The 12,277-nt window shown below is 39.1% G+C and overlaps 1 long non-coding RNA gene across 1 annotated transcript in view; it reads right to left on the reverse strand.

Moving 5' to 3' along the window:
* LOC132531519 (uncharacterized) overlaps nt 1-12,277 on the reverse strand; it is a 217,514-nt gene that overhangs the window by 137,724 nt on the left and 67,513 nt on the right. The window lies entirely within an intron of this gene.

A 12,277-nucleotide genomic window follows, 5' to 3' on the forward strand; every position in this document is an offset into this window, starting at 1 on the left:
ACAAACAACACATACCTACGTTAGGGTAACGCATGCTTCTCTCATATAAGCTTTGCTAAACAAGCACTTCATTTGGCAAGCAGATAAGAAACACATCAGAGTATATTCATCTGTACATGCCTCTGGGAAGATGTTTTCTATAAGGATAAGTGAATCTCATATCTGCAGATAGAAAGTTATTCCCTCTCTGCTGGAATTGTTTTTCTGCTTAAAATTAAGAAATTAAGAATATTTTCTTTTCTGCAAAGGAATTACAGAGGAATTCAAGCCAAAATACTGTCCTACAGATTGAAAAAGACTGCTTCTAAAACCATATCAAAATTTCTTTTCAGATCTTTCCTTTTCTGAGATTCTCCTTTCCAAGTAAACATGCTTTTGTTAGTGAAAGGCAAACCCTTGTCATCAACTTAGTTTCTACTATCAGTCCCTAAATGCACATATCACTAAAATATCTGAATTATAAGTCTAGTCAGTAAGACACATCATTGGTCTTCTTAGAGGGAAAAAGTCTAGTATTTAAAAAGCAGAAAATTCAAGTAAACATTTTAGCAGAGCTGTGGTAAATTAGTACCCTTATAGATTGCTGGTGTACAAATTGGTAGAACTCTGTTACAAGCAACTTGACAATATATATTAAGGTTTTAAATGTTTATACCCTGGATCCAAAAAGTCCATTTGGGAAATGTATCATTAAGAAAAAAAATTAAGACTAAAATAAAGCTTCATGCACAAAGATATTTACTATCATTTATAACAGAAAAGCATAGAAACAACTTATACGTCAAACATATAGGAAAATGGTTAAGGAAAAATTAATATAACCTCTCAACAGAACACTGTGCAATCCATGATAAATATTTATGAGGATTGGTAATAACATGAAAATGCTTATATTAAATTTAATAGAAGACAAACATATTATATATTATAGATAGACAAATATTAAACATTTGCTTTTAGCTATGCTTATAAAAATAAACAATAAATCCCTACAGGTAAAAAAAGATGAAAGGAAATACTGGGTAAATTTTTTTTCACCCTTCTCCTTTTACATATTTTCCAAATTTTCTTCAATGAGCTCCTTAAGGAAACATTTTAAATAAAATAAGAGAAATTCTAAGCAGACACAGATTAGAATTGACACTCAGTACTCCTGACCAAAATTAGGTTAGGCCTGAGAGAGGTCAGAGGTAAAGAAGGGATTTTTATGGCATTAATGTTTTGAATTAATTCATTCAATGAATAGGTATATAAACTGACTGTGGGAGGAAGGAATAGAATCCTAGAAATCATAGTTAAACCAAAAGAATCATCTAGTCCACATTGTGCAGCAGCAGGAAGAATGAATCCTGGGGAGACTGAGATGTAATTTAAGAACTGGAATAATAGAACAGCAGAGAATTCATAGGAAGAGAAACTTTCAACAAGGCAGAGAAGATCAGAAATGTTGATGCTACAGAGATGCAGTGAGGTCAAGGAAAACAAGGAGAGGGGAAAAGACCCTGGATTTAACGAGTTAAAGGCTAACTGAGAAACTAAGGAGAGAAATCAAATTCCAGAGAATGAGTGGTGAGGAAAAGGAAGCAGTGGTGCAAAGGGAGGTGAGAAGGGGCAGCAGATTAGACCCAGGGCCATTTGTTTTGTCCTTTACATAATAGGGGAGACCAGTGTGAGTTTGGAGGCAAGGTGGGGAAAGGCTGACCATGAGAGACAGAAGATTCAAAGCACTGAAATAGCCCAGACCCATCCTACCCTTTGTCTGTCCTCAGTGGTCAGAGGCTGCCTACAGACCTGCATCTGGCACAGAAGTGCACCTCAAACTGGTTCTAAGTACCTCTGGGACCCTATCTCTAAACCATCCCTTGACATAAATCGTCTCTCCTAATCAAACCATGCTTGTGCTACTTCACGCCTGTGCTCACATGACTGCTTCCTCCCCTGGGACTATTCCTTCTCTGCCTCATTCAGGGGTCCTCCTCCTCTGCTACTCGTAAATGTCAGGTTCTAGGGTCCATGCGTGGTCCTTGTATTAGTCTCCAAGGACTGCCATAACCAAGTGCCACAAACTAGGTGGATTAAAACAATATAAGTATATTTCCTCACAATTCTGGAGATGAGAAGTCCAAAATCAAAATCTCATCAGGACCTTGCAATCTCCGAAGGCACTAGGGGAGGTCCTTCCTTACCTCTTCCTAGTTTCTGGTAGTTGGTGGCAATCCTTGGCATTCTTTGGTTTATATACGCATGACTCCAATCTCTGCCTTTGTCTTCACATGGACTTCTGCACTGTGTATCTGCGTTTCTGTTTTCTTAGAAGGACACCAGTCATTGGATTAGGGCCCATTCTAATCCAGTATGGCTTCATCTTAACTAATTATATCTGCAAAGACCCTATTGCCAAACAAGGTTACATTCTGAGATTCTGGGTTGACATGAATTTGCCAGGAGGGGGACACTATTCAATCCAGTACAATCCTCATCCATTCCTCAGAGAGTGGCCATTCCAGTGTGGTCTCATTTACCTCCAACCCATCTACTCATTGCTCAAGACTCTACAACCTGTATCCCCGACCTCAATCTCAGCCTCACTCTCCAGGCCCATATTTCCCATTGCTCACTGGATGTGGTTGAGCATGAAATTCACAGACCCTTGAAACAAAACATGTAGACTTCCAAAAGCGAAGCCATAGTGCCTCCAGTGGTTTCTGTTTTGGTTTTTTTTTTTTTTTCGGTACGCGGGCCTATCACTGCTGCGGCCTCTCTCGCTGCGGAGCACAGGCTCCGGACGCGCAGGCTCAGCGGCCATGGCTCACGGGCCCAGCGGCTCCGCGGCATGTGGGATCCTCCTGGACCGGGGCACGAACCCGTGTCCCCTGCATCAGCAGGCAGACTCTCAACCACTGTGCCACCAGGGAAGCCTGGTTTCTGTTTTAATTCATGATAAATCCATCTCATCTCCCAAGTGAAAAGCTTTGGCATTTTCTTCAACTTTGTCTTCTTCCTAATCACCTCCCACTACACCTGATCAGACAATAGACCCTATGTGTTCCATCTCACAACCCTCACTCAAATCTGGCTTCTCCTTTCCACCTTCACTGCTTAAGACCTTACCTTAGGCTCTCAACATTTCCTTAGACTATTCAGGTAACAAAAAGGTTCAACTCAGAAAAAGATTATAGAGCACCTACTATGTGATAGTGCTAAGCACATCAAGAGGGATTAAACACAACTTTGCCCTTGTGTAGCTTTCAGTCTCAGCTGGTCCCTCCACCACCAGGCTTAATGTAAGAAACCAAAACTGATAATGTCAGGCTGTGGCTTACACCTCTCTTTTGACTCCACTTTTCCTACAAGTTAAAAAGCAAGTCCTTCTCTAGTCTTAGAAGACATTTCACAATCTGCTACCCCATGTGCCACACCCCTCACTCCCAGCCCTTTGTCACTGCCATGGTGGCTTCTTGCTCTTTCCAGATCTGTGTCTAGGAGGAGTGCTTTCTTTGATCTAATATGCCTCTCTTCCTCTGTGCCCTGCAAGCCCCTACCTACTGTTAAAGTGCAGTCCAAATAACCCCTCCTTGCTTACGTCAGAATCCAACAGTCCCTGTGCCCCCAGAGGACTTTGTTCCAATCCCTACATGAGTGCATTTACCACACTGTGTCGAAATTTATCTATTCACCTGTCTGTCTCAACACTAGACCGTGAGCACACAGAAGACCAGTGCCAGGTAGTACTTATTATCTCAATCTGAATTAATGTGATTATAAATGCACCCAGCCCTCTGCTTATCTGAATCCTACCCAAGGTTCTGGGCTTGACTCAATCCCAGCCCCTTCCCCAGAATTTCTGGGCCACTCATTCCAGGCTAGGATCGTCACCCTCCTCTGAATAGCCACACCGCTTACCTTCTGTATCACCAGCTTGGCATTTACAACATGGTGCTTTGAGCTATTAAATGTCCCTGTTTTCCTTTCCGATAGACTTCAAAGCTTCTTTTCCAAAGCTTAGCTCAATACCTTGCATTAGGGTAGGCATTTCTTAATATTTTCTGATTGGTAAATCTTTTAGCAGATGGAATTTTAGAGGAAATGAGAAGGAATAAGATCCAGGACAGGTGGTGATTTTACCTTATAGAAAGATAGAGTATATTAACTCCCATGAAACTAGAAGGATTAAGAAAGAAAATATAGGAAAATAACAGAAGAATACAGAAGTGCTGAATAAGAGACGCTCAATCTTATAAAAAATAATCACGAAAAAATAATATACTAGGGCTTCCCTGGTGGCGCAGTGGTTGAGAGTCCGCCTGCCGATGCAGGGGACACGGGTTCGTGCCCTGGTCCGGGAAGATCCCACGTGCCGCGGAGCGGCTGGGCCCGTGAGCCATGGCCGCTGAGCCTGCGCGTCCGGAGCCTGTGCTCCGCAACGGGAGAGGCCACAGAGGTGAGAGGCCTGCATATCGCAAAAACAAACAAACAAACAAAAATAATAATAATCATATACTAAGCTAAGTATGCACACACATGTTAAATGCAGCCACATAAAAACAGTTCAGAATTTACCATCTATGGGTAAAGAGACAGCAAGACTATGAATAACTTATATACAGTGGAACACATCATATACACATTTAACTTATGTAAAGTTGCCTCTACAGGCTTAATAGAAAAGAGAGGGTTAGATAAAAAGAATTTTAAAATGTGGACAATTCTGCCCACTATTCCATTACAGGAGCAAAAGATGCCGAGTCAGTCAGACCCACTTCTCGTGCACCCCTCATAGTATAAGCAGCTCACAACGCTGAGACTAATTGTTGGGTTTGAAGATAAACTCGAGCCAGTTTCTTCAGTGATCTGTTTGTATAATAAAGGAAATACTAACTGTACAGAACTTGCTAAGAAAGAGAGTGTGTGTCAGTATCCAGTGTAGCAGGTATTTGTGACTATATGTACTGAAATCTATAGGTGATTTAAGAGTTTCAAGGATACTGACTTCACATACTTTTTACATCGTGTATTAACTTTGGCACCTAATGCCCAAGTATGATGTGACTCCTCTGCTTAAGTCAAATATTCTCTACTGATTCTTGACCCCCATTAGGAGCTCTTGTAGTACTTGCTACTTACACCGCTTATTTTGATATTTAGTCATATGCTATCTTATGCCACCATTTAACTGTCGAACATTCAGATGTAAATATGATCACCTCACGAAGACTGCGAGTAAGCTGGTGAGAGTAATCACATCTTAAAGCTTTTACACCCCACAATGCATGTGGCACAGTATTAAGGACGAAACAAAAGTGCTTAATTATTATTATTATTATTTTTGCGGTATGTGGGCCTCTCACTGTTGTGGCCTCTCCTGTTGCGGAGCACAGGCTCCGGATACGCAGGCTCAACGGCCATGGCTCACAGGCCCAGCCGCTCCGCAGCATGTGGGATCTTCCCGGACCGGGGCACGAACCCATGTCCCCTGCGTCGGCAGGCGGACTCTCAACCACTGTGCCACCAGGGAAGCCCAATTATTGAAGAGCCATTTAATCAATGTTACTTTCTCTATAATCAAACTCAGAGTCTAAAAGGAATAACTCAACTAAATGTATGAGTTTCATATTCTCTATTGTGCTTTCTAGGGTACACTTATAGCTGTAAAATGACTGTCATGAGGAGAAAGGCCCTTGCTTGCCCCCAAATTATTCATTAAATGATTTGACTGTTATATATTCAATTGAGAAGGCTTGGAGAGACCAGTATAAAGGGTAATAAAGAAAACTATTATCATCAGCATTTTTTCTACAAAGATAATAAAAAGTCATTTTGGGAAAGAGGGCTGCCTTTATTAGTGGCCTGGGAGAGAACATCAAATCAAGTTAAGACCGACCCACTCCTTTAGAGAAAAGAGAAAACAGAGCAAAATCTCCCAGGATTAATCAACAAAATATAGATATATAAAGAGATTATCAACATTTCTTCATGTTTAACTAAACTATCATGTATCATCTCTAGTTTAAAAATAACATTTTAAAAGCAAAATGAGCCTTTTGCTACTGATTTCTAACATACTATTTCCTTAAATCCTTTCATTGTATTAATATAGCTCTGTCCACAGGCAGCAAGGACTTGAAGACTGAACAATTATTGAGTGTCATGGGATTATAAAGATGAGCTATTTGGATAATTTAAACTAAAAAAATAACTCGCCTTTATCTCCAGGGTGGGTTTTGGGGCCTGGGTTATTATTCATAATTTGGCCAACTTACACTTCATATCACCAGAGTAGACATTCTAAATGTGCTTCCTAACACTAGAAAAGTATTTCAAACTGTTTTCAACTTGTCCCGTGATGAGGTACAAAGTTAAATATCATCCAAGTTAAAAAGTAAGTTTGCTGCTATTTTTTTTTCTTTTTGGGGGGGCCATTTTTACTGGATTGGTCAGCTAGCTCCTTTTAACTCTTCTCAAAGTTTTTTGACATTAAAACAAATAAATTCATTCTGTTTTTTCAAGCATAAATGATATGCAATAAGCCTCAGAGAACAGAGGTTACTCATTCTGGTTATGTTTTACTTTCTTACAAACACATACTCATGCTCAATTGAACTGCCTCCAAGTGATTTTTAAGTATTAAAGGTGAACACAGCCCTCCTTTTTCAAAGGTATTTTGGGCAACTGTTGTGAAACAAAATGCAAATCATTCAAAAAAAACACAACTGATGTTAAATAAAAAAGCGCTAGTCAAGAAATCACCTAAAGTTTAAGTTCACATAAAAACAAACTAAAATTAATGATGGGTAAGCACCTCATAACCTTGAACAGGAAAAACATTCAGAACTCTTGACAACAGGTTCAAGTTTCCTGACCTGCTGGACAACCTTCCCTTTCCACATCTTTCCGAGATTCCATCAGGTCCTGTTTTTCTCTCTACAATAAATTGTCATTTATCTAGAATGCAATGAACCAGAAAGTCAAAATAAACAGAGTGATGTTTTCCTATGCTTCGTTTTCAGTTAACGTGCAGGTGTTTGTTGCATGCCTACTATGTTCCTCACACTGTTTCGTTTGCTGCGGGCATATGAAATATGTCACAAATGTTGCTTAGAATTGTGTAACTTCTCTTTTATGAGGAAAAACTAACAAGTAAACAAGCTTTCAGAAAGGAAAGCAACTTGCAACATATCAAAAAGGTAATTCTGATTCCATCTCTAACTGCCTTATTCATCTATAACCACGAGGTAATAATAGTACATGCTCTGACAGCAAGACGAAAACACTCTAAAATCAGAAATCTCTAAAGAGAGTCAAGTCTTTTCCATATACTTTTAATTGCAAATGTATTTCTATTATTTGATTTAAAAATGTGACTAGTGGGCTTCCCTGGTGGCGCAGTGGTTGAGAGTCCGCCTGCCGATGCAGGGGACACGGGTTCGTGCCCCGGTCCGGGAAGATCCCACATGCCGTGGAGCAGCTGGGCCCGTGAGCCATGGCCGTTGAGCCTGCGCATCTGGAGCCTGTGCTCCACAACGGGAGAGGCCACAACAGTGAGAGGCCCGCGTACCGCAAAAAAAAAAAAAAAAAAAAAAATGTGACTAGTAATTCATATGTTCTATTAATAAAAATAACCTATTCTCTTACATTATAAATAAATGGGGATTGAAGTCTCTTCTTATCCTAAGCAAGACCCAGCATGAGATTTCAAAAGGCCAACCAATCATTGCCAAATGATTGAAATTGTGTCCATAATGCAAATCTGTGTTATTCCCACACAGATCTGTAGCCATGTGAGCTATAAGTTGCAATTAGAAGTTTAATTTTACTTCTCTAGTTTGCATGGAAATGATTCTACAGATACAGGGAGTTTAATTAGAAATCATGATCTAATTTATGAAGAAGATCCTAGTACTCTTCCACAGAGGCTATGTGTACCCTCATAATACACATCCCTGGGGAAATAAGAGAGTTCCATTTTTCCCTTCCAAATTAATGTGTGTCTGTTTCTAATTTTCTACCAGACCACCAATAATTGTGTCACAATGGGGAATTCAATATATGCAAAATTCTAAATTTAGAAAAGCAGAAAGAATACATACATGAGTACAGCAAAAATGTTAATTCCCCAGGGTTTCCTGTTTTAATGCCTTATTTTAGAGTATCCTGGGAATTTCTGAGGAAAAAAGATATCTTCCACAGTAAGCACTGGCAAATAAAACCAAAGAATTAAAGGTCTTCCTTCTTCCAAGAATACAAAGGAAATTAAGATACTTTTAAAAACACAAAGCCATTCATTTTCATAATTGGTTTTCCATATTAGACAGCTAATAAGTATGATTATAACTTCTATTCAAACACAACTTCTATTCATTGGTGATAATAACTTTGGCCTTCATTATTTCATATTTTTTGAAAAATTACCTAGATGTTGGGATAAGTTAACTATCTGAGGGAAAAATAGAATTAATTTCTAGTTTTCATGTTTCAAGATAAATTCTACATGAATTATATATTTAAATTCTTAAAACACAGTATTACCAAATAAAAATAAATGTGAATATTTGAGTATTCTTGAATTGGAGCAGGACTTCCTACACTTAACACAAAAACTAAAACCCATACAAGGAAATGTTGATAGATTTGATGACATCAAAACTTTAAATTTTTGGATTTATAATTCCAGAAATAGGGTGTACAAGTAATGTTTCTGTACAAAATACCTATAAATTCTGAATAAAACATTTAAAAAATCTTCTAGAAGCATAGCTTAGATGGCAAGAAAATAAGGGAATTCTTCAGAGGCAAAAATGACTTAAAAGATAGAATCCAAAAAGGTAATCAAGCAGTAAAGTGCACAGTTGCTTGGTGGCATTTGCTGATAGTTGCTGATTTCTGGTAGTTTGGAGATTTTGATTTTGACAAGGAACAGGAGACAAGGTCAATTTAGACAGAAATTAAGATTAAGACACTTCCACAAAACTGAAATCATGAAAGGAGACATTCTCAGGGAAAAGGGTAAACTGAAAAAACAAACATCAAAACAAAAACTTTTCTCCCTACCCCACAGAAGGAGGGATCTGGATTCCAGACTCTGGATTCTGGATAAAGGTAAAAAAGAAGAGAACGCATGAAAATTCGTAACCTCAAGTCAACTTTCATTTGCTTTGGTAGCAGAATTCACATTATCTATGCAGCCTGAAAAAGAATATATTAAAGATTAAGGTAGACTAAAGTAGCTCTTGATTTTGTAGTGTCCCTTTGGCTTGCAGAAACAGATGAAAATTCTATCTATAGAAGTTACCTTTGGGACTTCCCTGGTGGTCCAGTGGTTAAGACTCCATGCTTCCACTGCAGGGGGCATGGGTTCCATGGTTGGGGCACTAAGATCCTGCATGCCATGAAGCCAAAAAAAAAAAAGTTACCTTTAATCCAGGCCTCATAGTCTTTCCACAGAGAGAGTTCCAATGGTTGTGAGCTCACAAATAAAAATCACAAAACACATAAGGAACCAACCCACCATGAACAAGAGTCAGCAGAATAACCAGGCAATTCAAACTTCAAAAATTGCTGGTATTGGAATTGTCAGATTTTTTTTTTTTGCAGTATACGGACTTCTCACTGTTGTGGCCTCTCCCATTGTGGAGCACAGGCTCTGGACGCGCAAGGCTCAGTGGCCATGGCTCACGGGCCCAGCCGCTCCGCGGCATGTGGGATCCTCCCAGACCAGGGCACGAACCCGTGTCCCCTGCATCGGCAGGCCGACTCCCAACCACTGTGCCAACCAGGGAAGCCCTGGAATTGTCAGATATTGAATTTTTTTTAATATGAGGTTAATGTGTTTAAAGAAAAAAACATATTGAAAATTATAAGAAAGAGATTATAAAAAAATGGATAGGGTTTTTAAAAGATAAAATGTTACTTCTAGGAATGAAGACTATAATAATTAAGATTAGAAACTCAATTGTCAGGTTAATCGTCAAATTAGAGCTGAAGAGAGAAGCCATGAACCAGAAGATATGCAGCAAAGGGAATCAAAGGTTGACATAAAAAAAGAGGTCAAAGGACTTGGAAGGGAGAGAGAGCTGTTTAATAGGACAGGCAAAAGAGATAATCAAGAGTATGAGGAGATGAAAGAGAATTGCTAGAATTGTGGAAAGGCATAAATCCTCAGATTCATGAGTCACAATAATGCCAAGAAGGACAAATGAAAATAAATCCCTACCTACACACAACGTGAAAAACTGTAGCATAACTGAATTAAAGAGGTCTTAAAAGAAGCCAGAGAGAAAAGAGAGATTATCTACAAATGAGCAATTTAAATGACTGCCCACATCTTGAGAGTAACCATGGAAGGCAGAAGGTTATAGAATAATACCTCCATTATGTCAAAGGATAATAACCCTCAGCCTGCCTGGAATTGTATACCCAGCAAAGGTATCTTTCAAGATAAGCATGATGAAGATATTTCAGAAAAACAAAAAAGGAGAGAGTTTACCACCAACAGACGCTTACTAAAGGAGCTTCTAAAGGAAGCACTCTAGGACAAAGCTCCAAAGAAAAATAGGAAATGCAAGATGAAATACTGAGAGAAAATATAGTAAACATATTGGTAAATTCCATAAACACTGACTGCAATGATAACAATGTGCAATTTGTAGCATTTTAAAAAGACAGAATAGACAAAAATAATAGTACAGAATATGGTTATCAAAGTTAAAGTGTTCTAAGGTCCTTGTATTGTTCAAGAGAGTGAAGAGGTATTACCTTTAAACATTGTTAAGTTAAACATGCATGCTAAAAAATTTTAAGGTAACCACAAAATTAATAGAAATAGTAAGCACAATTAAAAACTAGAAGAAAAAGTAGAATGGGAAAAAAAAACAGGCTAATACAAACCAATCCAAAAGAAAGCAAAAAGGAACATAGAAAAAATTAGAGAAAATGGAAGTTAAGATAGTACAGATAAATTCGAAAGTAATAATAATCACTATAAATGAAAAATTGCTAACACAAAGAAAACCAAAAGACTGGAGGCATTACTATATAATGATAAGAGAGATGATTAGTTTTCATACAGAAAAAAAATGAAGTTGAGTCAGCACCTGTATCAGTTAACTATTGTCACAGAACAAACCACCTCAAACTTAGTGGCTTAAAGCAGCAATGGTTTATCACTGATATGTCTATGAGTCATCTGGGATTCAGCTGAAATCAACTGGGCTCAGCTCATGCTGCTTGACTGAGGTAGCTCTCCTTCTCTTGGGACTAGTGGACTAGCACAGACATGTTCTTCAAATAGCATTGGAAGAAGGAGAAACACACAAAGCCTCTTAAGGCCTAGGCTTGGAACTGATGTCTCTTCTGCACATTCTGGTGGCCAAAACAAGCTGCATGACTGATCCCAAGTCAAGAGCTGGGGAAATACCATCTGACTTTGTCCAAGGAACTTGAAGCCACATAACAAAGGGGATATAGGGAGGGGTAAAGAAATGGGACCAATAATGCAACCTAGGGCTTCCCTGGTGGCGCAGTGGTTGAGAGTCCGCCTGCCGATGCAGGGGACATGGGTTCGTGCCCCGGTCCGGGAAGATCCCACATGCCGCGCAGCGGCTGGGCCCGTGAGCCATGGCTGCTGAGCCTGCGCGTCCGGAGCCTGTGCTCCGCAACGGGAGAGGCCACAGCAGTGAGAGGCCCACGTACCACAAAAAATAATAATAATAAATAAATAATGCAACCTAGCACAGCATGTGAAAGCATTCACAAAAATCAATTTCAGATGTTACCATTAAAGGGAAGCAGTGGGTAGAAGTCACAGATGGAGGGGAAGGCATTTTCACACATAAAACCAACTTAACATCAGTATCCAGAATATATAAAGAACCCCCTTGGAATGAAAAAAAGAAAGGAGGAAGGAGGGAAAGCAGAAGGGAAGGAGGGAGGGAGGGAGAAAAGGAAAGAAGAAAGAAAAAGAATAATGAAAGGATAGACAACCCAATAGAAAAAAATGTTCAGACGATATGAAAAGGCATTCTGCCAGTAATCTTATGAGAAAGATCTCACCTCATAAGTAATCAGAGAAATGCAAAATAAAACCTCAATGAGGTAACATTTTACAGCCACTAGTAGTTTTAAAGTCTGATAATACCAAATGTTAACAATAATCTGGAGCAACAGAAACTCTTAAACACTGCTGGTGGGAGTATGAAACAGTACAAACCCTTTGGAAAACAATTTGGCTTTTTTTAAAGCAGAAACTATGCCTACCCTACAACCCAGCAATTCTAATACT

This window comes from Lagenorhynchus albirostris, chromosome 13 (assembly GCF_949774975.1).
Source record: "Lagenorhynchus albirostris chromosome 13, mLagAlb1.1, whole genome shotgun sequence".
NCBI classification, from domain to species: Eukaryota; Metazoa; Chordata; class Mammalia; order Artiodactyla; family Delphinidae; genus Lagenorhynchus; species Lagenorhynchus albirostris.